Source organism: Cetorhinus maximus, chromosome 6, assembly GCF_964194155.1.
Source record: "Cetorhinus maximus chromosome 6, sCetMax3.hap1.1, whole genome shotgun sequence".
NCBI lineage: Eukaryota > Metazoa > Chordata > Chondrichthyes > Lamniformes > Cetorhinidae > Cetorhinus > Cetorhinus maximus.
Window position 1 is genome coordinate 140093351 of NC_135884.1, and position 27757 is coordinate 140121107.

The following is a 27757-nucleotide window of genomic DNA, read 5'->3' on the forward strand; positions in this document are numbered from 1 at the left end:
GAATCACCTCACACTTCTCTGCATTGGACTTTATCTACCATTTGATTGCCCAATACAACATGTCCTTTTGAAGTTCAAGACTATCCTCATCACAGCTGACAACATTTCCAATCTTCATATCATCTGCAAATTTTGAAATCATGTCCTGCACATCACAGTCTGGGTCATTAATATATATCAGGAAAAGCAAGGGTCCCAACACTGACCCCTGGGGAACTCGAGTACAAACCTTCCCCCAGCAATATATTTCCAAGTCAGGATGGTGTGTGACTTGGAGGGAATTGTGTTCTCATAAGCCTGCTGCCCTTGCCCTTCTAGATGATAGATGCTGCAGGTTTGGGAGATGTTGTTGAGGATGCCTTGGGTAGTTGCTGCATTGTCTCTTGTATATGGTACATACTGCAGCCACATTGTTTGACTGATGGAGGGATTGAACGTTTATGGTGATAGATGGGGTGCTGATCAAGCAGATTGTTTTGTCCTGAATGTTGTCAAGCTTCAACTGTTGCTCGGACAGCACTCATTCAGGCTGGTGTTGAGTATTGCATTAGACTCCTGACTCACCCTTTGTAGGTAGTGGCAAAGCTTTGGAGAGTCAGGAGATGAGTTACTTACCACAGATTACCCAGGCCTCTGATCTGCTGTTGCAGTCACAGGGTGACTGGTGCACATTTATGTGACTGGTCCAGTTAAATATCTGTCTGCTCTTTGGCATCCACCAGTATGTTGATGGGGCATTTGGTCACAGTAATTCCATTATGTGTCAAGGGGAGATGTTTAGACTCCTTTATCTTAGAGATGGTCATTGCCTGGCACTCATATGGTATGAATGTTACTAGTCATTTACCAACCCAAGCCTGGTTATTGTCTTGTTTTTGTTGCATGCTGTCATGGACTGCTTCATTGTCTGAAAAATTGCAAATGGAACTGAACACTGCGGCCTGTGCTGTTTGGATTAGAAGTGTCCATGGATATTGCAATAATTCACAGTTGCACAGTATGGGAATTCTTTCCCAGCAACCTACCATCAAGTCTTAATCAATTCAAATAATCATCGATTTTGCTTCAATTTCCACCCTTCCCTCACCTTCACATGGTCCATCTTTGACACTTCGACTCCCTTCCTTGACTTCTCTGTCTCTATTTTTGGAAATAAACTGTCTACTAATATTCATTACAAGCCCATCGATTCCCACAGCTCCATGATTACACCTCCTCACACCTTGCTTCCTTTAAGGACTCCATTCCATTCTCCCCATTCCATGTGCCTCCATCACATCTGTTCAGAAGATGCTACCTTCCACAATGGCACGTCAGACATGTCTTCCATTTTCTTCAGCCAAGGATTTCCCCCAGCGACTCCCCCTCCTCCCCGCACTGTAGTTGACAGGGCCCTTAAACTGTGTCTGACCCATTTCCTGCACTTCTGCCCTCACCCCTTCCCCTCCCTCCCAGAACCACGGTAGGATTCCCCTTGTCCTCACTTTCCACCCTACCAGCCTCCATATTCAAAGGATTATCCTCCCCCATTTCTTCCAACTTCAGCATGATGCCACCACCAAACACAACTTCCCCTTCCCTCCCCTGTCAGCATTCTGAAGGGACCATTCCCTCCATGATACTCTTGGCCACTCCTCTATCACCCCCAACACCTCATCCCCTTCCCACAGCACCTTCCCATGCAATCACAGGAGGTATAACACCTGCCCCTTTACCTCCTCCCTCCTCACTGTCCAAGGTCCCAAACACTCCTTCCAGGTGAAGCTGTGATTTACCTGTACTTCTTTCAATTACTATATTTGCTGCTCACAATGTAGTCTCCTCTATATTGAGGAGACCAAATGCAGACTGGGTGTTCACTTTATGGAACACCTTCACTCAGTCTGCCCTGACCCTAACCATCTGGCTGCTTGCGATTTCAATTCACCATCTTGCTCTCACGCTCATATTTCTGTCCTTGGCTTGTTCCAATGTCCCAGTGAAGCCCAACGCAAGCTTGAAGAACAGCACCTCATCTTCCGATTAGGCACTTTACAACCTTCTGAACTCAACATTGAGTTCAACAACTTCAGACCATGAACTCTGACCTCCATTTGATTATTTTTTCCTCCCAAGTGCCAGTCTGTGTCTTGTTCTCATGTTTTTGCTTTCAGACAGCGCTGACCCTTTCTCTGCTATTAACACATTCTGCTATTTTGCTTTCAGACAGCATTGAACTTTATTCTGCTATTAACACCTACTCTGGACCAATTCTTTGTGTCTTTAATAGTATCATTACCATTCCCTTTGCCTTGTGTTCTATGACATCTTTGCCATTTAATCTCTCTTGCCCCCCCCAACCTATCCCTAACCTTCAATTTTGCTCCACCTGCCCCTCTCCCATTTTTCAACAGCACAAAACCCATCACATTTCTGCCTCTCTTCAGTTACGAAGAAGTCATATTGGCCTCGTAACATTAACTCTTGCTTGTCCCTCCGCAGATGCTGCCAAGCCTGCTGAGATTTTCCAGTGCTTTTTGTTTTTATTTCAGATCTCCAGCATCCGCAGTATTTTACTTTTATATCCCCTGCTCTTGCAAGCACTTGTTAACATATGATTGTCGCAAGGTCTAGATGTCGAGCGAACGGGTAAATTTAAATTGACTCACTCACTCCAAGGATAAGAAATACAAATATTGATCACAGGCAACTTTGAGGAAACAATTTAAAACTGTCTGTGACACACTGGAGAATATGTCACACTAAAGAGGACCACTCAGCATTAAGATTTATTGGCAAGCACTAATAACAGTAAGTTGGCATGTGTCATTTTTACAGGCTATCAAGCAGGAGTGATGGATGTTGCCGGCACCTTTCATTCAATTTTCTGTTTTTTTTAACGCCAACCTCTTCAGACACCTATAGTGGAAAAAAGAAACCAAAAAAGAAGCATTTAATGAACCAGTTAAAGATGTGTGTGCTGAAAGGGTTAAAGCCTTAACTTGTGATCTTGCTCTTTTGGCACTTTGTGTGAGGTGGACCAGTTGACCTTCGCAGTACAGAGGGCTCTAATTTGAAATGAATTTGTAACTAGTTCAACCTGTAGCCCAGTGGGTATGGGATTTCCTTTATAATAAATTCCAGATTTTAACTTTGTTGATAGATGTCTTAGGGGTCTTTGTGCTCTAAGGGTCAAGCACACTGTAAAAGGTGTTTACTGCTGATTGACTAGAGTAGAGCAATAAGGTGTCGGTTGATATATTATATAAAATTGGCTCAGCTTATATCATAATTTATCAAGCTACAACCTCTCCATTATTTGGTTGGCCACCTTGGATCGTAGTAAAACAGCTAGGTCCGATTTTCTTCCCTGTTGAGTTTTTAATTCTTTTCTAAATCCAAGGAATCTTCAGGAATTTTTTTTTCAACTATAACCATAAAAATGTGAGTTACTAGACCACAGTCTAATTGGGGGTGGGACATTGCAGTTCCTTATCACACATCTGATGTGACATTCTGTAATGTTCACTCATGCACCTGTTTTTTTTCCCCCTAAAATGGGGCATTAAAAAAGGAGGCTAGAAACTCAACTCCATAGCTACAGAAGCCAGAAGCTCTCAGATCTCCCTGTTGACCTTAACCGCTGTGGGGAGGCGTTGTCTTGTGGGGGTTGGTTGGAAGAGGACCTTAGTTTTCCAGGTGTTCAGTGAAAGGCTGTTTTTTTCATATGCTTCGGAGAAGCAGTTGACAATGACCTGGAGCTCAGTTCCTGAGTGAGTGCACACACAAGCGTCATCTGCAAACTGGAGCTCAGTGACTGAAATTGGAGAGGTTTAGGTTTTGGATTGAAGGCAGCAGTTTTCCATCTGTTTTATAAATTATCTCTGCCTGTAGGTAACTTGGTACCTGCTTACCTGCACTAATTAAGGTCCCAACTATGGCGAGTGGGTTACTCGCAGGCTTCCAAACTCAGCATCATTACACCCGGACACACTGGAGCCAGGCTGCAGTGAAATCTAAAAATTACTGATTTTAACTACCTGCCGACACCCACCAGCCACCTGTTGTGGGGTTGGGGGTTAAAATTCCCCCCGCTAGCGATTAGATTGGATAAGTGGATGAAGGAAAAGGGGTTGAAGGGATATAGGAACAGACTGGGTAATTGAGTTTAAATCTATTTTCTGATGTGGACAGTAAATGTCAACACAGATTGGTTGCACTGAATGATCTGATTCCATGTTGTAACGGCTATGTCTATGTATAACATCACGGCCATCATTATATAACAGGCAGAAGGGTATTTGTAATAAGTGCATGACAACTTAAGGTATAGTATTCAATATGGTGATATTCATTTCTAAATGACACAAATGACCAACGTGATGGTTTGGCAGCCATTTTATGCTAGAAGAGCAGGCACCTGAAATGTTACTTAACAAATAAACATACTTTTGAAAGAAACTTTCAGTAAAGAGCATAAGCATTTAACTTAATGGTCCTCAAGGGGAGCAAGCAATGGGAATTAAAGACCAATTTACAAAACCAGTTCTTCATTCCATGCAGCAAGAGTAATGAGCTAAAGCCGTAAGGAGCAGGTTTTGCAGACGTTGATTCCATTGGGATTATATTGTCATCCCATTATATTACCTTACTTTGTATTGTGCTGTATATTGTCTCCATATGCAGCTGATCGCCAGTTAATTTCTCTCATCAATAACATCTTGAATATGCACTGCTGTCATAGGGATGAGCAAAAGAGGCTGTGCATCATCAGATTTTAATCAAAAATATTAAAAATATATTTGAATTTAAGCCATGACCTGAGTATAAAATTGATCTAAGCTACAAAGACCTTTCCTGTCAATTATTAGTCATAAGCAGTTCCTCTGGGGCCCGACATTCAAACAAGACTTCAAACAATTCATGGAAGATCAAAAAAAAACGTTAGATGGGCAATTTGGATGAAATCATGAAATTGCAACCAGTAGAAATAGTGATGCACAGCAGGGCTGTAAATGTACTTAGTTAACTCTTCCATCAATTCTCCGCAGAAACATCAAGCGGTATTTAATGGAGGCTTTGGGATCTGCACACTGGCTGGAGAGTCAGTGAGAGCTCAGTGTTGCCTCATTTAGGGAAGATTTGCCAAATTAAGTGCCACTCAGGCATTTAATTGGACAGCAGCGGGCCTTCCCTGAGATCAAGCACCCCAGGGCAGACGTCCGCCCACTGAGAGCCGCTGGCCAATCAGAGGTCGGCAGTTCTATTGGACGACAGCGCCACCCAAGACCTAGGATGGCATTTTACAACTCCGCCCACCCCGGGGTCGTCCGGTCCCGCCGAAAGCCGATGGACTTTTGGCTGGGTCACCGAATCTCCCACAGCGGGTAACACCATGATGGATCCGTAAAATCCTGGACCTTGTATTGTCACAACCCCAGGTCACAAGTGAGCGATGGCGGTTCGGTGATCGCAGAGTGGGGGGGTCGCAGTGGAAGGGGGTTGGCAGCAAGAGCAGGGGGTACGACTCTCAGGATGCTGCACCCCCCCCTCCACCCCCATCTCCACCCTCTCAATGCCAGGTCCGTCAATCAGGCACTGAGTGCCTTTGAATGAAACCCCTCGGATCCCGCAAGCAACCCTGCACTGTTTTGATTTTTGTGCCCCCCCAGATGGCAGGCCCCTTGCCCACCGCTAGATTAGTGCCTGGCATGAGGAACTGAAGAAAGACTAGAAAAATTGGGAGTGCTTTTGTTATAATAATGCAGGTTATAGGGTGATTTGATAGAGGTGTTTAGATCTGAAAAGTTAGGACTGGATAAATGGAAACATTTTTCAGTAGTTTAATGCAAATTCGAATGGCTGACGACAGAATGGAACCTCTGAACTGGAGGCAAGAAGCAAGATTTAAAAGTGGGGAAGCCACTTTTGCTGTTGAACCTGAAGTAATCACAAATAGAATCATCCAGAACATAGCCACGTTGGGAGCGCTGCCTTTGCACCATTTAGATGATAGTACATTTGTCAGAGAAGATTTTGTGCTCTTTTCTGCTGGACTAATAGTAGCAAAAGCATACCTCACGATCTTAGCATGGATAGTTGGAACAAACAAGAATCTTAACTCAAGTAAATTAGTCCATTTTTCAGGTCCAGTGGTTGCCTCCAAAAAATACTTTGTCATTTTCAACACAGTGGAGGGAATTTTAACTACCCTCCTCCAAACATTGGGTGGGAAAGGGTTGGGGAGTGGGGTTTGAATTGGTAAAAATATGAAACTCGACCTCAACCTACCATAACCATGCTGACAAGGCAGCATTCGAGTGAAGTGTCTTGCATGAAAGGTTTGGGGGTCGGCCAAGTAACCTGCTCTGAAGAGGCAGATCAGCGATTTTGTTTGTTTTGAGTTCCTCAGGGTAGTGTCCTAGGCCAATCCATCTTCAGTTGCTTCATCAATGACCTTCCTTCCATCATAAAGTCAGAAGTGAGGATGTTTGCTGATTATTCACTACTCCTCAGATAATGAAGCAGCCCATGTCCAAAAGCAGCAAGACCTGAACAATATCCAGGCTTGGGCTGACAAGTGGCAAGTAACATTCATGCCAAACAAGTGCCAGGCAATGACCATCTCCAGCAAGAGAAAATCTAACCACCGCCCCCTTGACATTCATTGGCATTACCTTTGCTGAATCCCCCACTATCAACTTCCTGAGAGCTATCATTGACCAGAAACTGAACAGGGCTATGCATATAAATACTGTGGCTATAAGAGCAGGTCAGAGGCTAGGAATCCTGCAGCAAGTAACTCACCTCCTGACTCCCCAAAGCCTGTCTACCATCTACAAGGCACAAGTCAGAAGTGTGATGGAATAATCTCCACTTGCCTGGATGAGTGCAGCTGCAACAACACACAAGAAGCTTGACACTGTCCAGGACAAAACAGCCCACTTGATTGGCACCCCATCCACAAACATTCACTCCCTCCACCACCGATGCACAGTGGCAGCAGCGTGTACCATCTACAAGATGCACTGCAGGAACTCACCAATGCTTCTTAGGCAGCACCTTCCAAACCCATGATCACTATCATCTAGAAGGACAAGGGCAGCAGATAGATGGGAACACCACCAACTGGAAGTTCCCCTCCAAGCCACTCACCATCCTGACTTGGAAATATATCGCCGTTCCTTCACTGTTACTGGGTCAAAATCCTGGAACTCCCTAACAGCACTGTGGGTGTACCTACATCACATGGACTGCAGTGGTTCAAGAAGGCAGCTCACCACCACCTTCTCAAGGACAATTAGGGATGGGCAATAAATGTTGGCCTAGCCAGTGACGCCAACATCCCATGAATGAATAAAAAATGTTTTTATTAAATAATGAGGCGGTGTTCCTCACATTTTAGCAGCCATGCGGATTTATTGGCTGCAGCCCGGGTTTCCCAAGACCCAGTAACCCCAGCAGCTAAGGGAGGTGGGAGCTGCCAGGTCAGTGCTTTTCCAACACCGCTCGTGGCCAAGGATGTGCAGGAGTGTTTCCTCCTGGTGTCTCAAGAACATCTGCCATGATCTACCCCACCTCCAGCAATCCGATCTCCTCTACCCATCCACCACACGATCTCTCATCTCGTGATCTCTCTCCCTCCACGATCTCTTTGACTCTTCCCACCGCCCCCTGCAAAATCATCTCTTCGTGATCACTTGAATACACCTCCCTGTCATTTCTTCACCATGATAATGTAGTCCTGCCAATACGTTTGATATTTTTGGGTCTCATGGTTGTTGATAGGTGCTGTGCTTCCTCCCTGCCTCCCTGTAAATATTGGGGCCAGTATTTCTCACACTTTCAATGTATTCCTCCCTACTGCCAGCCCTCTGTTATTCTGGTCCAAGCATATGGACACTGTCAAGGTTCTATGTCATACTAACTCTTTTGTTTTTTACAATTTAGAGTAGATGCCTCTTTAGCTGTATGAGAAATACACAAATAAGACATGATAAATAGAAAAGAGACAGATCACCCATATTATAAATGTAACATTCTAACTTCATGCCCGGATGGACAAAATATATTTGTGCTTGGATTATCCAATGGCTCAAATCCTTGACCTCTGTGGTGGCTGTTGCTTTAGTGAAGTTATTGATCACCTTTACCTGAATACCATTCCATTTGCAGACTGATATCATGCACTGGGGGCTGGTAAGCTTAGGTGGCTAGTACATGGTTCAGAATGATGCCAACAGCACAGGTTCAATTCTAGGCAGATTGAAGTAGACTTGGGACCTGCCTCCTCACCCTGCCCCTGAGAGTGGAAGGCAATGGCAAACCTCCACTAACAAAAACTGCCAAGAAAACAGCTCAGGATGAGGCATCAGCAGCAAATGAGCCAAGGACCTGCCTTCGGGCAGAGCACACATGAATAAAATCTGCACTAGACTGCCCAAGATTGGCCCATGTCACCCACTGACAGATACATGTCAACGTTGGACTATAGGGACTTTACATGAATCAAGAATTTAAGTGCATGCTCACTACAAGGCTGCCAATAATTACAATCTTGAGGTGTTCTCTCATTAATCTGTCCGTGAAAATGGACAAATACTGCTCAAATCAAGAAATCACTAAATGGTTGAATGACAAACTAAAATATTTACCTTTGAATTATCCCCTTCTGGAGACATGCAGTTTGTCAGAATCTCACCTCTGCCATTATACTAAGTGGAACAGATCTCTCTTCCTCCATATGTATGTGAAAATCATCCATAGGATGTGATGAACAACAAATAAGGAAATACGTCATTCTTTTAAAGTTTCTTTCTGCTCCCCCTGTGCCGCCCCACCAACCCTGTTGTGTTTTTACAATGATATAAAGGCACCAATCACGTAACTGTGTTGTGGGTTCATTTATTTAAACTAGGCACATGAGAACATATATACATGGATAGAAAACTTGAAGACATCAGTCGCAGAGCTGTGTGTGCTGTGTTCTGCTCACAGGTTAAAGTGAAACTGAGACTGGATCACATGATGCACTTCCCTTCTAGTAATGGCATGCTGCTATCCTTTAAAGGCATAATACAACAAACCCCACCAACAACATTTCTTTAGGGTCCCTGATTTGCAAAAGAAAAATTAATCATTTGACAAAAATCATGCGGTGGTGGGAAAGGAGAACTGGGTAGGTGCAGTGATGAGCAGGTTAATATACAATACTGAATCATCAAAGGAATAGTGACATGTCAATAGGCAATGCAGGTGAGATACTGGGCAGTGCTGGTGATTAGAACAGTGTCCCTTCAGCTATAAGCTTGGAATCAAGTCAGACCACATGAATGGGCTGGCAGAAATGATCCCACATGAAATGGATGTGTGGCTATGGCACAAAAATACACTGCCACAGTTCAGTACAAGTTTAGAACTCTAAGTTTGTAATCTCACCCAGACATAAGGGGGATTGGCATGGAGGCTAGAAAAATGTCATTGACACAGTAGAAAGTTCCTTTTCTAAGGTTGACATGATGAAGGCACATGATTGGGCCAGAGCAAAAGCAGCTTTATTCTTCATCTAGCTGCACTATCACTGACACTGGGAGCCCAATATGGAAAAGCGTTCCATTCCCAAGCATTGCCATCCTTCACCTTGAATAAGAAAGGAAATTTCAAGCTTCTGGCTCTTTCTAATGTCCACCATCCAAAAAAAAGACAGCAGGAACTATGGGTAAAACATAGTTCTGTGCAAGAAAAAACAAACAGAATCTATATATACCTAATTTATTTTTCATACTTTTCCTTTTTTTCTTAAAGAAGCATATATAATATGTTTGAGTCAGAAGAAACATTTCCTTCCTTGTTTTGATTGGCAAGTGTGCTAAATACAGGATACAAAACTCCCAGTAGTTGTTTACAGATTTACATCATGAATGAATTTGACTGCATTACCAACCAGCAATAAAGTGTGCTATTTATACCCTGTGTGAGTGTATTCCACATGAAAGGCATTCTGCAGAAGTGCCACATAACTCTAAATGTTAAAAATAATGTGTTAAAATTCAGTGGACTCATCTGTGTCTCTCAGTTCTCCTCTATTCTGGTATTCTTTCAAAAGTTTGCAATGAAGCAGTTCAGGAACAGACATTTTGTGTGGACTCTAAGTATGGCTAAGTTTGCAGATGATACAAATATAGGTGGAGGGACAGGTAGTATTGAGGAGGCGGGGAGGCTGCAGAAGGATTTAGACAGGTTAGGAGAATGGGCAAAGAAGTGGCAGATGGAATACAACGTGAGGAAGTGTGAGGTCATGCACTTTGGTAGGAAGAATAGAGGCGTAGACTATTTTCTAAATGGGGGAGAATTCAGAAATCTGGAGTGCAAAGGGACTTGGGAGTCCTAGTCCAGGATTCTCTTAAGGTTAATTTGCAGGTTGAATCGGTAGTTAGGAAGGCATATGCAATGTCGGCATTTATTTCGAGAGGACTAGAATATAAAAGCAGGGATGTGCTGCTGAGGCTTTATAAGGCTCTGGTCAGACCACATTTAGAATCTTGTGAGCAATTTTGGGCCCCGTATCTCAGGAAGGATGTGCTGGGCCTGGTCCAGAGGAGGTTCACGAGAATGATCCCAGGAATGAAAGCTTAATATATGAGGAACGTTTGAGGACTCTGGGTCTATACTCGATGGAGTTTAGAAGGATGAGGGGGGATCTGATTGAAACTTACAGATTACTGAAAGGCCTGGATAGAGTGGACGTGGGGAAGATGTTTCCATTAGTAGGAGAGACTAGGACCTGAGGGCACAGCCTCAGAATAAAGGGAAGACCTTTTAGAACAGAGATGAGGAGAAGCTTCTTTAGCCAGAGAGTGGTGAATCCATGGAATTCATTGCCACAGAAGGCTGTGGAGGCCAGGTCATTGAGTGTATTTAAGACTGAGATAGATAGGTTCTTGATTGGTAAAGGGGATCAAAGGTTACGGGGAGAAAGCAGGAGAATGGGGTTGAGAAACTTATCAGCCATGATTGAATGGTGGAGCAGACTCGATGGGCCGAATGGCCTAATTTCTGCTCCTATGTCTCATGGCCTTATGGTCTTATGTCCACTAGTAGGCATTTTGCGAAGAAATAGCTTTCTACTGAAGTTGTAAAGATATTTCTTTGCAGCAAAACCAGTTCATATTGCTGTAGGGGAAAATCTTCACACTGTCATTGGCAAGTGACTTGAGCAGACTTTCTGGACTGGATTTTCCAATCGGTGCCGGGATCCTGACATCAGGCCCACTGGGGCACCTGAGCCTTCCCATGTCCTGAGCGTGCCTTCCGATGCAACCTTGCTTCCTACTTGGCCGTCTCCACGCTCACTCTCCTCTTAAGGATGGCAGGCAGGTTCCCGATGCTACAGGTCCAATCAGAGGGTTCACAGTGATGGTCAGCCCCACCAGGAAAGGTGAACGCTGCTGAGGCAGGCAGATGACATGGGGGTGCCCTCGGGCCCCTATGGAAATAGTCAAATAAAGAAGCCTGAAATTGATAAGGCAATTGGATTGGAAAGGGAAACCCTTCCGTAGGACTAATGATGGATGGGGCTGTAGCCTTGCATGCCAGCATCACTATGGAGCACAAGTGGCTCTGACTCCAATGGGCCCCTGTTTGCTGCCAGGAGGCTGCCTCAGTTAAACTTGTGGCCTCCACATACGGCTGGGGGATTGCTCCAATGGTGGTAAAATATCAGTGCCAGTGCAAAATGGCCCCTCATTTGCACTAGTTGAATATCTGTTTCTGTGGAGTGGGCAGCCGACCCAGTTTCCAGCCCTGGGAATGTCTGCCAGAGGTGGGCCGGGGAATCAGCTCAACCTGGCCCCTCTGTTTTCCAGACCCCTCTCCCAACAGGGCTAGGAATATCCAACTTCTGATTCCAGAAAATCTGTGAGATAGACGTTGAGTTAAATCACAGTAGGTCCCATAACAATGCAGATGCCCCTCTTTATAATACTTAAGATTGTTCAGCAGTTAGGTTGAATACCCATTTTATTTCTTCAAGGAACCCCATTTTGGCATCATACTAGAGAGTTCATGCAGCAAGGCCTGTCAGATGTATTATCTAATATTGTGGACTTCTGTGTAATGCAGATTTAATTTCATAGTGAAACCAGTCAGTTATAGTCAGTATCCACATAGGCAGACATGCTTTCAGCTGCCTAGACCCTAAGCTCTGTAAATTTTAACATTAACTATAACTAATGCTCATTTACACATTAGCATCTTTACTTGATTTCCATGATCATGCTATTTGGTCAGTAAAGCTCTTAAAACCATTAAATGCTGGAAATGGTCAGCAAATCAGCCAGCATCTGAAAGAGAAAGATAAACTACAATGCATGCTGGAAGTCTGAAATATACACAGAAAAGGCTGGAAGTGCTCAGCAGCTCAGGCAGCACCTGTGAAGAGAAAGAAATGGGAGTTAACGTTTCAGGCCGGTGACTTTTCATCAGAACTGAAAAACGTTGTGGATGTAACAGATTTTAAGCAAGTACGGAACAAGGTAAAAGTGACACATGGGCAGGATTTTCAGGTCATCGGGCAGGCACAGCGGACGGGCCCGGGGTTGGCCAGGAAACGGTCCACCACCTGCGATCGGCCTCCGGCCGCGATTCCACACAGGATGGCCAATTAACGGGCAGCCAGTATGAAAGGCGTTGCTGAGCAGCTCAGCTTTGCCGGGGTGGGGGCGGGAGGAGGGTGAGCGCAAAAGTCTGCGCATGCGCTGGGGCGGGGGGAGCGCGCACTGAAAACTCCCGGAAGGCAGGGAGTTGCCTCAGGGAGCTGAAGAATTTAAATATCAAAAATAAAGATTCTGAAAACGTGCAAAACATGTCCCCGCATAGGACTCACCGACATGAACATAAACGTTATAAAAATTGTGTCAAGAATTTTTTTTTTAAATTAATGTTGGAAACCTCATCCCGCCCGTGGATGAGGTTTCCTAGTAAAATCCTAAGGTCGCCTGGCCGATTCACCCGCCCGCCAACCGTAAGGTTCGATGGGCTGCGAAAAATCAGTTTAAATGCATTGGCCTTATTGGCCTCTCAATTGTCGGCAGGTGCACTGCTGACTCTCACGTGCGCCCGTCCGCTGACCGAAATATCCCGCAAATGTGCGATGACGTTGGGATGCTCACCCGACGTCATCACAGGTTATTTTACGCCCGATTGGGTAGGGTGCCTGCAGACGTAAAATCCTGCCCATGGAAATCCCTTCAGGGTGAAGAGCAGATCAGGGAATGCAGGTTGTGACAGCTGGACCAAAGATCATGGCTTTAGTCTACAGACCTGCCCAGGAAAGACGATTGCGCCTGAACAGAGCTGGAACCAATGGCCTGGGGATGGTTTACTCATGCTACTGGGAAGCTTCTAAACTAACTTGATAGGTGATGAGAACCAGGAAGTAATTTTGGAGGGGAAAAACAAGGTGCATAATTGGGAGAGACAGGTATCAAGAGAGTAATAAATAGTAAGGTATTAGTTGGAGTCAGAATAAGAAGGAATGTAATGTGTTATAAGTTATGTCTACAGTGCATGTATGTGAATGTGCAGCGTGTGGTTGGTGAACTGCAGGTGCAGGTAGCCACATTGGAGTATGCTACTGTGACAATAATGGAGACCTGGCTCAAAATAGGCAGGCCTAGATGTGAGGTGTTCAGGAAATATGGGAAAGGAAAGAAAGGAGGAGGGATAGCTGTATTAACAAAGGATAACATTGTAATGCTGGAGGAGGTGGTGGGTGTGTCATAGAGGAATCAAGGACAGAATCTATTTGGTTCGATGTAAGGAACAATAGAGGTAATATTACACTATTGGGTGTGTCCTATAAGCCACCAACTAGTGGGGAAGATATAGAGGAACTAATTTGCGAGGAAATTACAGAGAGGTGCAAAAAATTATGAGCTGGCACATTGGAGGCGATGATGAATTTTGTTGTCTATGTTTGTTTTCATACTATCTGTTGCCCTTAGGCAGTCCCTTGGGATTGAGAATGATTTGCTTGCACTCCAGTTTAGTGGGTTCTGAGATGGCTGATAAGCCCAATGTGCGATCTGCAGACACTGCCACACGTGGGGCAGGTGGTGCTTGAAGGGTTGGGTAAATATGTTGTTTGGAGGGTTGTGTGCTCCCCTCGATACCTTGACTTTACTTCTGAATGTTCCCAATGAAGTCTCTCGATACATTCGGTGCCTTCCCGAATAAGCCTTCTCCATTTTGGCTGGTCACATGCCATGAGTTGACATATATATTTGACCTCTTCAGAGTTGCTTTGAGGATACTCCAAAGTGTTTATGCTGTCCTCCTGGGAGTCTCCTGCCATGACTGAGTTCTGAGTAGAGCAGTTCTTTCTGGAGTCTAGTGTCAGGCATATGAATGACATGTCCTGTCCAGCAGAGCTGGTTTTAAATGATTACTGCCTTGATGCTGGGAGAGGGTGCTATATATTGGACCACCTTTTTAGCCACCAGATTCGGAGGATCTTGTGAAGTTACTGCTGGTGGTACTTCTCCAGTGTTTTGAGGTGCCTGCTGTAGGTTGTCTATGTCTCCAAAGCACATAGAAACGCAGGGATCACTGTGACCGGTAAACCTTAGTCCCAGGTTTGAGATCCTAGTCTTCAAAAACTCTTTTCCTCAGTCGGCCTAAGGCTGAGCTGGCACATTGGAGGCGATGATTAATTTTACCATCTACTTTTGCCTCCATTGCTGGGAGGCTCTTAAAATAAGGAAAATTGTCCATATTTTCCAGGAGTTCACTGTTGATCTTACTTGATAGTGAGAGGTATTTTGCTGTGGGATCTGGTTGGAAGAGGACCTTAACTTTCTGGGTGTTTAGTGAAAGGCCCATTTTCTCATATGCTTCAGAGGAGTCGACAATGACCTAGAGCTCAGTTTCTGAGTGAGCGCAAATACAAGTGCCATCTGTTTATTGAAGCTGTATCACTGAGGTTAAAATTGTTTTGGTTTTTGATTGAAGATGGCATAGGTTGAACAGTTTCCCGTCTGTTCTGCAGATTATCTCCATGCCTGTGGGTAATTAGCTGGAGGTGAGGTACAGTATTGCAGTGAGGAAAATGGCGAAGAGAGTTTGGTGCAATGACACAACCTTGTTTGACCCCAGTTTTCACTGAGATAGGGTTTGTGGCGGTTCTATTGGTGAGGATCACAGCTTCCATCTCATCGTGAAGTAGGTGGAAGATGGTGACAATTTCCTGAGAGCAGCCAAATTTGAAGAGGGTACTCCATAAGCTTTACGGTTGACCGAGTCAAAGGCTTGTTTGAGCTCGAGAAAGGCCATGTACAGCAGTTGGCCCTGTTCCTTGCACTTTACTTGAATTTGTTGTGCAGTGAAGATCATTTCTGCCTCTCAATGTGTGAATCTGTGACTCTGGAAGGAGTTCCTCGGCCACTGGAGGAGGCGGTTGAGGAGGATTCTTGCAACGATCTTCCCTGTGGCAGACAGCAAGCAACTCCTCTGTAGTTACCGCAATCAGACTTGTCTCTTTTCTTGAATATAGTCACATTCTCAGCATCCCTGAGATTCCCCGGTATGTGCTCTTCTTCACAGATGAGGGATATAAGGTTGTGCATGCCAAGAGTGTGTCTCCAGCGTGTTTCAGAATTTCAGCAGAGATTCCATCTGCTCCAGGGCCTTTATTGTTTCTCAGTTGTCGAATGGCTTTTCAACTTCCCTCTAGATTAGGGTAGCGCCAAGACTGAGCAGGCCCTGCCCCCGCTCGCCGACCGGAAGATGCTGGCCCATGAGTTGTTGGATCTCCCATGCTTCTTCTACCCACCATTGTTCTTTATGTCAAGGAGTTTATGCTGTATCGCTGCCTTCAGCCATTGCTAAGTCTGCTGCATTTCTCTTGAGCCACGGTAAAGTTAAGGAAATTACAAAGAGTTGCAAAAATGATATTGTATTTAAAAGGGTGTAAAGATAAACCCATCAACTACAATCCAGCCCACTTAATCCCAGTTCTGGGAAAGCTTTTAGAAATGATCATCCAGGACAAAATTAATGGTCATTTGGACAAATGTAAATTAATTAAGGAAAGTCAGCATGAATTTGTTAAGAGCAAACTGTGCTTAGCTAATTTGATAGAGTTTTTTGATGAAGTAACAGAGAGGGTTGATTAGGGCAATGTATGCAGTTGATGCGGTGGTATACATGGACGTCCAAAAGTCATTTGATAAAGAGTCGCATAAAAGGCTTGCCAGCAAAGTTAAAGCCCTTGGAATAAAAAGACATGGGTATGAAGTTGGGGCAGGGATAGGAAACAGAGAGTGGTGGTGAGTGGTTTTCGGACTGAAGAAAGCTACGTAGTGGGGCTCCCAAGCTTTGCTTTTCTTGATCTATATCAATGACCTAGACTTAGCTGTGCAGGGCACAATTTCAACATTTGTGGATCATATAAAACTTGAGGAGGACAGTGATAGACTTCAAGAGGACATAGGCTGGTGAAACGGGCGATCATGTGGCAGATGAAATGAATGCAGAAAAATATGAAATGATCCATTTTGTCAGGAAGAATGAGGAAAGACAAAGCAAAATAAGGGTACAATTCTAAAGCGGATGCAAGAGCCAAGGGACCTGGGAGGTCTCAGTGCACTATTTGGTGAAGGTGGCAGGGCAGGTTGAAAAACGGATTGATAAGGCATATGGGATCATATATGTCAGCTACATGGATAGATTGGTGAAGCTGGGACTGTTCTCTTTAGAGAAGAGAAATATGAGAGGAGATTTGATAAAGCTGTTCAAAATCATGCAGAACCTAGACAGAATAGATAGGGAGAAACTATTCCCATTTGCGGAAGAGTCGATAAACCAGAGCACACTGATTTAAGGCAGTTGGGAAAAAAATGGTGGTGTAGTGGTCATGTCGCTGGACTGGTAATTTTGTCACTGAGGTTCATCCGTTGGGGATATGGGTTCAAATCCCACCACAGCAGCTGATGGAATTTGAATTCAGTTAATAAATGTGGAATATAAAACTAGTCTCAGTAATAGTCACTATAACAATCCTAGATTATTGTTGAAAAACCCATCTGGTTCACTCATGCCCTTTCGGGAAGGAAATCTGCTGTCCTTTCTTAGCCTGGCCTACTTGTGACTCCAGAGCCACAACAATGTGGCTGACTCTTAACCGCCTTTTGAAATGGCCCAGCAAGCTACTCAGTTCGAGGGCAATAAGGGATGGGCGACAAATGCTGGCCTTGCCAGCAACACCCACATCCCATTAAAGAACAAAGAAAGAAAATCATGAGGAAAACGTTTTTTTACACAGCGAATGGTGAGGATTTGGAATGCACTGTCTGAGAGTATAGTCGAGGCAGATTCAAGCATGGCTTGCAAATGAGAATTGGATAATTATCTAAGGAGGAAATAATTGCAGGGCTACGATGAAAAGGCAGGTGAGTGGGACGAGTTGAGTTGCTGTTACAGAGAGCCAGCATGGACACAAGAGGCTGAATGGCCTCTTTCAGTGTCGTAATCATTCTATGATTCTATGGGCAGAATTTTATGGCTCCGTTTCGGCGGGGATGGGGCCGATAAATGCGGCGAGCCATTATAAACCCCGTTGACTTCAGCGGGAACGTAAAATTCCGCTGCCGTAAAATTCTGCCCTATGACTCTGTGTATTTTTGTACCACCTGATATAAAACAAGAATGGATGAAAGCAGGCCACTGAGCAGAAAGGTACACCCCAACGTTTGTTTTTACACGCTCTCCCAACTTCTTTCTATCTGCACTGTTCAAAGTAGAATCTCATTGAAAATAACCAATGCCAAATACCTAGATGTCAAAAACCTTTTCACTGAGCCAGAAATCTTTTGATTTTTCTCCAGCTGTAGTTCTACAGTGGTGCACACTTCCTTACTAGGGGTTAACACCTTTCTACATGCTGGAGTCAAGTAATGGACCTTTTTACAGTACGGAGTTGATAGCAGTTCTTTTATGGAGTCAAAGGCACTGCACCTGCCAAAATAAGCAATATGTGCAGTTTCTCTCAGGGACAGCTCTCTCTCATAAATCAGCCGATTTTAAATAGCAGTTAAGCATGCTTCATAACATATATAAGCTATATTTATCAATGCATGTTAAAAAAAGGGTTTATCCAGTGTAAACACTGGGACTACTGTAGGAAGTTTGGCAAGTCCTCTTCGCTTAGTTTGCTCATAAATTGATCTTTCTACCGCATGCGTGTCTGAGGGGAAAGTGGATCATTCATTTTCATCTTTAACTCAAACAGCTCACAGAAGCTCCATTCCAATAATTGTTTAAACCTGGGAGTGCGTCTTAGAGTGGAATGAATTAACAGGATTTTCTCGTACAAACTTGACATTGGCCAGAATGTTAAATGGAGCCTTCTGGGGACGGTCGGATTGAGCCAACACCAGCACAACTTTGAACTGGCTTAAAGGGAGATTCCAAAGCCCAGTGGTGAAGTCATAGCGTTCATTCAATTACTGACTTTTCCCTCCATTTAATTAACAGAAATGTTTCTCAGCTGGTTCTTATTCCTCTGGTCAGAGTACTCTGCACTCGCTTACTTAGGCCACCTGGGTTGCCACGACACTTTTTTTTCCTCTCAACCATGAAGCCTTGGCGCCTTATGTCACCGTGAATTTGCAGGTTGAATAGGGAGCATCCCATTACCCTGCATTTTAAATTTAACTTTGTTACTTAAATAAGAATGATGTCATGCCTGCTGAAGGAAACTGTAAGTCCACAGTGATATAATTTGCCCATATTTCTTAGCAGGAGCAAAGATCCTAAGGCAACCAAGGTGGTCTAAATAAGTGAGGACCAAGTACTGAGATCAATCAAAAGGACAAGAAACAGCTGAGAAACATTTTCAGTTATTAAATAGAGAGAAAATTGAGGGCCTGGATTTATATTATGTTTGTGTCACATAATTGAGTTAAAAGAAATACTTGTATTTGTATAGTACTTATCACCTCATCCAACATCACAAAGTGCTTTCCACAGTGAATTACTTTTGGAGTGCAGTGACTGTTTTGTGTATAATTTAGTTCCCAGACAAACAAGGTCAGTAATTGTTGGTCTATTTTTTTCTTCTAATGGTCCTTTCTCCTGAAGAAAAGTACCTGGAGCTGCAACTTAAGTGCTTTAGGCTGCAGGGCTATGGGCCGGGTGCAGGAAGGTGGGATTAGAAAGGGCACCTGGGTGTCCTCGGGCTGGCATGGACAAGATGGGCCGAATGGCCTCCTTCTGTGCTGTAACTTTTCTATGGTTCTAAGACCCTAAGCTAAATACTCAACACTAACTTCACCCTGATGTCTTGCCCAATTGGCTATTCCTCAAGATTGAACCTGGATGTTAGATTAGAAATTTGTTGTGAAATGGGGGCCTAAAATGGGTAGTATTGCATTTGCTGCCCATTGTATTCCCTGTCCCACATTCAGTTCTGTTGACTTTAATAGAACTGAATATCAACCAGGTCATATGACTGGCGATCAATGCCATAATGCCTGTTTTAGCTTTACCAAGATGGATTTCTACCCCTGTGTGCTTTATTAGGCTCTTTAACCAAAGGTTTAGCAGTATTATCTGGTCTTATCATCAGCCACATGCACACTCCAGAAGAATGATTGCTTTTATTTCTCTGCCTTCCCCTGTAATAACAACTTTTGTAATGGCCAACTCTCACCCCAATTTAGGTCAGGAGAGCTCAGTATCAGTAGCTGTTATCCATTTACCTATTGGCGGGAGCTTTGAATAACCCATTTCTTGTAGAGAGGAGTGAGAAAATTCTAAGGAGAAAATGTTCATGCACCTTCCTTTACACATCCTTCTGTTGTTTTTTTTTCTAATAATCTAACCAGCGTCAAGAAGAAAAAAAACAAAAATACCCACTTTTTTAGAAGGGCACAAATAGTGGGAAACTAAACCATATATCAAAGGTAAACTATGAAATCAAGTAATGGCCCAGAATTTGGGTGGGAATAATGACGAGGGTGTCAGCAATCACTGTCATTGTTGTGAAAAACTGCAAGTAACTTCTGGCATCAACACATATGCACTTAAAATGTGAAAATTCAGTGATACCCTGCTCCTTAGCAGGTTGTGCTGTTGCAGCCTTCACAGATGGAATCATTTAGAAATCATTAATTTGTTGTGAACTTAAACTATTAACACACTAGTCTTGCTGTAAAGAGCAATGGTAAAGTTATGCCTTGTTCAATCAAGAGTTGTTAACACCATATTAAATGCCTGTCTGGCCCAGAAAAACTAATTTTACAGGTGTGGCGTCTCATTCCCTCGGAAAAGAGAATTTAAAGGTTGCAGATTTTTAATCAATTAACAATATATATTTTTTAAAGTTTTTGTTCTGGTATTTCGATTTCCCTTAACCTTATGTGGATGTCAAAATCTTTATTTCTCTTTCCGCACAATGGTTTAAATGTGATTTATGTTCCCTGATTTTTATTTCCTGCTTTGATGTCTGTGAGACTTCTGCTATCTGATTGGCTGACCAGCCTATCTGCTGTCTGCCCTGTTGTTCAATGTCTCAGATCCCATCTATAAGCCACCAATTTAAACTGACATTGAAATAGAGGTAGTTTGCAATCTAGAGCCCACTAAATTTTTGTGGGCAGCTTTTTTGAGATCAGTAGTGAATGCCATTCTTTCACCACTACCTGGAGTATTCAGGCCATTTATAATACTCCCAGTATATAATATTCCCTACAGAACTTGCAATGTCCACTTTGTATTTAAGACCGAGATAGATAGATTCTTGATTGGTAAGGGGATCAAAGGTTACGGGGAGAATGCGGGAGAATGGGGTTGAGAAACTTATCAGCCATGGTTGAATGGCGGAGCAGCCTCGATGGGCCGAACGGCCTAATTTCTGCTCCTATGTCTTATGGTCTTATGGTCTCACAGAAAGCACCAAGTGTATTGGGAGACAACATGTGTTCCTTTTCCAGGGCTATTTGGTCGTGAACAAGGCCATAGAAGAGAAACAGGTAGGCAGAGTGATCACCTTCATGGGCCATGTCCAACATGGACCTGCAGATGGCTCAGTTTCTTGTTGCATTCTATTAGATGGAATTGTGGACTTTTTTGTTGCACTCATTGCTGCATTACTAATAACTAGTTTTTAAACAGTTTACAGATTTATTCAAAATGCTTCAAAAAATATGTTTGTAAAATGCAGATAGCAATTTCACAGACCTATCTGCTCTCTGTTGGCTGTTCCTCACCTTAGTAACAATTCTGATTGATTTATAGTAATTTGTTCAGGAAAGGACAATGCTAAAAGAGACGACATAAAGACATGTACAATAGTTTCTTTGTTTTCAAGTTTAAAAAAATGCATTGAGGTACCACCAGAAATTGCAGAATTGAAGCAGATCCAGGGCAATATAAAGAAGCAAATAAAAATAGAAAATGGTGGAGAAACAAAGTTCTTCTTCAACATCTGAAAAGAGGAAAGTTGGAGTAATGATTCAAGGGTAAAATTTTCATCTGAAAAGACCTTTCTCATTCAGCAAACCATCTTTTGCAGCTATCAATAAAACAGCTTTTCTACATTTCTTCTCTCAGATTTGCAATGTTTTACATTTTTATCCTGGCAAAGGATATTAGATCAACCCAGGGGTCTGATATATTTTAAATTACAAGCTCATAAAAAGCATAGAACTTGATAAAACCGTTGGACTCATCCAGATTATTGAGTTATTATTAGATGACATTATTCAGACCTCAAAAAATGCTGAATGACATGGATAATGTAAATGTAGCAGGTTATCTACACAGAGCTAGAATACCAAATAAAAAAAGCCTCTATCAAGGGCAAAAATGAGAAATAGCTTGGTCATAAGAAGACCATAAAAACATGAAATATTTGCCCTGTCATGAAAACACGCTAAAGAAAACTCAGTGTATGTATCTGCAGTGTGGGTTGCTTTCTGTTGATCTGTATTGTGTGGTGAGCTGAGCAGCTACATAGATACTGGCATAACTCAAAAAGAGAATCATTTGGTAAAAACAAATTCTCCTAAGGGAGGGGCATAGGAACAGGTAAAAATTCGAAGGAGATGATGCTCAATGAAAATTTTCCCTTTCCACTAAAATAATCTGGAAATTGCAAGATAGCAAATCCATAATATTTAATCCTGACTAGTAACACTGAACAGGTAATATCTATTTGGTCTCTGCAGCACAGAAATCATCATTTTTGACAAAACATTTTATCATGTGTCTATACTTACTCATAATTTTTTCCCATGTCCTTAACCAATTTAAAAAAAAACATTTGTTGGAATTCTATTCCCTATGTCTATTAATCTGTGCAAAATAAAATCTTCCAAGCACCCTGTTCGAGGTTTGCTAATTTTACACTTATTGCTCCTTGTTCTGTGATCAGAATTTAGTGAAATAATGTGCCTATTTCAAAATTACCCATACCTATCAGCATTTAAAAAGTCAGTCGTATCACCATTCCACTATCTGTTCTCCATTTAAAGAATATTCAAATCTATGAGCCTCATTTTGCAACTGAAACCCCACATTCATCTTCTTGCTCTTTTCTGAAAATTGTCCAATGCATCAATGGTTATTCTTTAAAGCAGAATGCTTGAAATTGGGCACAATATTGTAAAATATGGCCTCACCATTACAAGTAAATTCAATATTTTTTTAACTCACAGCAAATGTCTAAAGGTTCATGTCAGCAAATTGTTGGTAAGTTCAGCTAAGTTCAGTCTTACACACTGGAAGAAAAAATGAGAAGCACACTATTAACTAAATGATGTTTTATTAGGGGTCAAACATAAGCGATCTGGGAGTACATTTAATTCTTACCACTTCAGAGCATAGTAGAATAACAAGTAATAAAATAAATAGATCGCTGAGCATTATTACTGCAGCAGTGGATATTAAGTTTGGGTTATCATCCTGAAGCCATACCATAATAGTTTGGCCAGGCTGAAACTTGGAAACTACTACAAAATCCAAATACCGCTGATGCTGGAAATCTGAATTAAACACAGAGAAGCTAGAAATACTCAGCAAATCAGAGAGAATTTGTGGAGAGAGAAACAGAGGGGTGGATTTAATGCAGCCTGTCACAGTGGAAACCATGGCATTCGGGCCCACTTAATCATCCAAGAGGCCCCAGATCAGTCTCCCAGCAGCAGGAAAACCTCCCCCCGATTCAGTCGGAGCGGGGAAGGAGCTGATGTGGGATTACTGGCCACCGGTGGCAGGATGTCAATTAGGTTCATTCATGAGCCAATTAACACCCAACATCCCTGAGGCCATTGCAATTCAGGGGTGCCTCCGGGATTTAACGGGAGTTGCACAGCTTTCCTGCGCTCTCAGAAGACTGCCCAGCAAACCTGTGGAGGTGGGGGGGGGCGGGGGGGGGGGGGGGGCGGGGCGCGGGGAGGAGGAGTTAAGGGCCCCTCATTAACAGGCACTCTGTGCCCGATTGAGGGAACTGGCATCGTGAAGGGGAGGGACCACTGAAAGCCATCCCCCTGACTTTGCCTCAGGCCCCCCTGCCCCCTATCCCATTACACCCCCCTGACCCACCCGCACTAATCTTTTGGTCTGGGGTCCCATGACATTCATACGTGTGGTGTTGCCAACAACCACCGATCCCGCTGACACTGACTGCAATGAGTAGTTGCCGGCCTCTGAGAGACCAGCAGCTCTTGGCAGCCTGAACGCCTCTGGCTGGGGCCCTCAATCGTGGGGGGAGGCCCAACATTGGGCAGTTAAATTCCTGAAGGACACTTGATTACATTGGAACTTCCGGGTTTCCCCACCAGTTCTCCAACTGCTGGGTGAGACCCCATCAGCCCCACAAAATCCAGCACACTGAGTTGACATTTCAGGTCAATGACCTCTTGGCAGAATTCACATCACAATTGTTTACCTTGAATGCTACATTCAGCTCTAGGCACTGAGGCACAAGGGAAATATCTAAAATACTGGAAACAGTATAGAGAAGGACAATGAGTTTATCCCTAGTATCAGAGGACAGAGCTATTAAGAAAGGTTCAAAAAATTTGAACTCTTCTGCTTTCAGAGGAGGCAAATGAGAGGGAATTTTCTAAGATAGTAATGGGAAAATTTAATCCTCAGCATATATCAAGTTAAATCCTGATTGCAGGATGAGGGCATGGTTCAAACCAGCAAATGGTATATTTAAGACTGATGCCAAAAATTGCTCTCCACACAAAGAGTAATTCATTCTTGGAATGGTGGGGTATTGGAAGCAAAACCTAGGAATCATTTAAGAAACAGTTCAGTGCTGTGATGAGTCAGTATAGAATTATTTCTGGATGCATTAGTTAAAGGTGAGCTGAATAGCCTTCTTCATTCGTAGCTATCTTAAGGCCTTGTTATATTGTCAGCTAACGGCCAAGAATCGCATCCGACATCTTTTTCCTTTTCGCCTTTGCTAGTGAACACCTCTCAATTTTGCACCCCCAGGTCATGATGCTCAGTTCTGCCAGGCAATGTTCTTCTTCTACATATGGTTGGAGCTCTGAAATGGTCCTAGAAGGCGTTTGATCACCTTCATTCACTGCTTTATTATTATACATATATTATACATTCCCTGTTCCAATGTACATAACTTTATATTTATCCATATTAAAATTAATCTACTATTACTCAGCCCTCGTACTTAATGGGCCAGGTCATGACCTGCATCCAAGTGTGTTGCCTTCACGATGCTGTTTACAAATGTAAATGGCCTAATTGGCCAGAGGGCAAGTTTAGCGCCCAATTAGAGGTGCCGAGTGCCTCCAGGAAGCGGGAGCTGCCTGCCTGGCGCAAGCAGCAAAGGAAGGTGGCAGCCATGTTGGAGGCTGCCACTGCCTTGCCAAAGAGAGCAGGCAGCTCCCTAGAGGGCCAGCAGCACCCATGGCAATGCAAGTGGGCCATGCAGGTGAGATGACAGAGCAGCATGGGGATCTAGGATAGGTCAGTTATAAATCAATGGGGAGAAATTTTCTGGTCGTCCCTCAGCGAAACCAGCAGCTGTGCACTAGACTGTTTGGGTCCATCAAATTGAGCTTTAAAAATTCCAAACTCGAACTGAAAGGCTACTTAACAAACTCTTTAATGTGCTCTAGGGGCCGTTTATTGGCAGTGACTGCGATTCCTGCTCCCACCCCCTTCCGGCCCCTTGAAAATACAAAACTGTCCCAGAGGCACCAGGATTCCACACCAACCTCCAGGACCGTGATATTTTATTATTGCCCACACCAGGTCTTGAAAGAGCTCAATATACCTGGATCTTGCTGAAAGTTGTTAATCTCTTCTGTACTAAACTCATCAATATAATTTGATATAATCAATAAATGTAAAAATATTGCTGGAACCACTTTCTTTATGCATTTTCTGAATAGTAATTGTAAACACTCAATTTAAAGGACACCCTTCTGTTAAAATCCAAGTTGCTGCTCCTTAACCAGAGTATTGATCATTTAATATTGTCTGCTGGTTTCCATTAGCAGGCTAGTGATCAGCCTAATGAGCTAATTTGTCAGATTCCTATTTAAAAGCCCTTTGAAAATCCATGTAAAACATGTGCACTGGACACCCTTTCTCAGCAAAATTAGTTACCTAAATGTATAAGGCATTACCTTTAAAACCATGCTGGCTGTGCTCACACAAAAAGAAATATCCATACTGGAAATCTGAAAGAAAGACAGAAAATGATGGAATTACTCAGCAGGTCCCAGAGCACCTGTGGGGAGGGAAAGACTCAATAGCCAGGATCTTGTACACTTGGAACATTTTTGAGCACAGTACCATTCCCAGGTCCCGACCCCTTCATTGCAGCAGTGCACCCACAAAATCTTATGGGAAGCAGCCAATTAGCAGGTTGCCACTGTTTTTGCTGTCAAGTTAGGGACAGGTTCCGGAGGTCATGTCTCGAGTGGCAGGCAGCCTTCACTGCCTCATCAGTAAACATGCTGCTGAGGTCCAAGCAGCAGAAGCGGTAGGAACTCCAAGGAGACACATCTTTACCAGGGGATCGGCTACCACTGCATTAGCCTGATCATTGTCTGAAATATCAGCCTCCAGTAGGTCCCTCTAACCTGGGAAGACAGTGTCCTTGCCATATTTTGTTTGGGAAAATTAACGTCCTTCAAATTGATGTCATCTCCTACCTGCGGCTGTGAAGCACCTTCTCCAAGTTGCCTGGGTGCTGATACTCTTTCGAGTTATCAACAGTCACAGATTGCAACTCTATCGAGTACAATCACAGTTCTTGGTTTCCGGGAGTGGGACATGAACCCACAACCCTCTGATTCAAAGGCGAGGGTGCTATGAACTGAGCCACAGCTGAAGCAGGAGGCCCATGTGACACTCAAAGATTGTAAAATCTACACTAATTGGCACATTAAATACTTTAATTGGATTCCCATCACTGCCGGGCTGTAGCTGTCACTGCTGCAATCCTGCCTTCGAGAAAAGCGCAAGGAGGTGGGAACAGGTCAGGGAGCTGGCCTGATGCTTTTGTTGTTAATTTTCCCAGTCTCCTCCCCTCCACCCCACAATCCCCCGCCACCTCCTCACCTCCAAAGCCACCTCCAGAGGGCTGGGAAAACTGCCACATGTTTCAGGTAAGTGACCTTTAGTCAGAACTGAAACAGGCCAAAGATATAACAGGTTTTAAGCAATTACAGGGGTAGGGAGAGGAGGATGGGAAGAACAAAAGAGAAGGTCTGTGATAGGGTGGAAGGCCGGAGTCCTTAAATGACAAAAGGGATGATGCAGCAAGGCAAAAGTGGGTGGTTTAGGGCAAGTAAACAGACAAAAGATGGATCTGGAGGAGCTGTAAATGACAACAGTAGAACCATTATCAGCTCAGAATAAATGAGATCAGTGTGATGGTTTGAAATGGTTTGAATCAGCATTGGCTCCAGTAGCCTGTAATGTGCCTAATTGATAGATGATTACTGTTCCCTGAGCTATACCCTCTGGCTTCTACACCGTTCAGATTAGCATTGATAAAATGCTCTCAAGTATTGAAGTTCACATGGCTGTTTTAGTCAGCTAGTTAAAATAGATTGCTATTTGACGATAGTTGGTAGATTAAACGTGAATAATGCCATGTGTTACGTTACATCACAATTTCATATCTTGAAAGATATATTCCCAGCAACTTTTTACATAATACTTATTCTCTATTCATGAAAATTACCTGGCGTTGCAGTAAAGTAAGTGAATTATTGAAGAAACACAAATGACAATGAAGAACAATGGCTGTTGTATTTCATTTTTTTAATGGTGGATAACAAGGGAATTCACAATATAGTATGTAGACTGGGCTATTGAATAAATGCAGCTACCTGACATGAGACCTGTAAATTAACAAATATAGTCCACTCAGCTCTAATTTCTAATGAATTTAGGAGTGTTAAGTTTAAGTAATATATAAACATATAGAGTGATAGAGTGACATCAGGTTCAGAATGAGTTCTGTTTAGGTTGATGTAAAGGTTGGAGCCTATTACAGAAATACATAACAGGGTAGAAAGTATAAGTGAGGCTGGAACACTTTATTTATTTTATTCAGTTTTTTTTCTTGCTGTTGGAATTTGCTTCTCCCTCTCCAAGTTACAATCACCTCCCCACTGACAATTGTCATTGTGGCCATCAGCTCCAGCTGTACAACAACAAAAACAACAACTTGCATTTATATAGGGGGCAAGTTTAACCTATCCCAGCAGTCAGGAAACTGAAG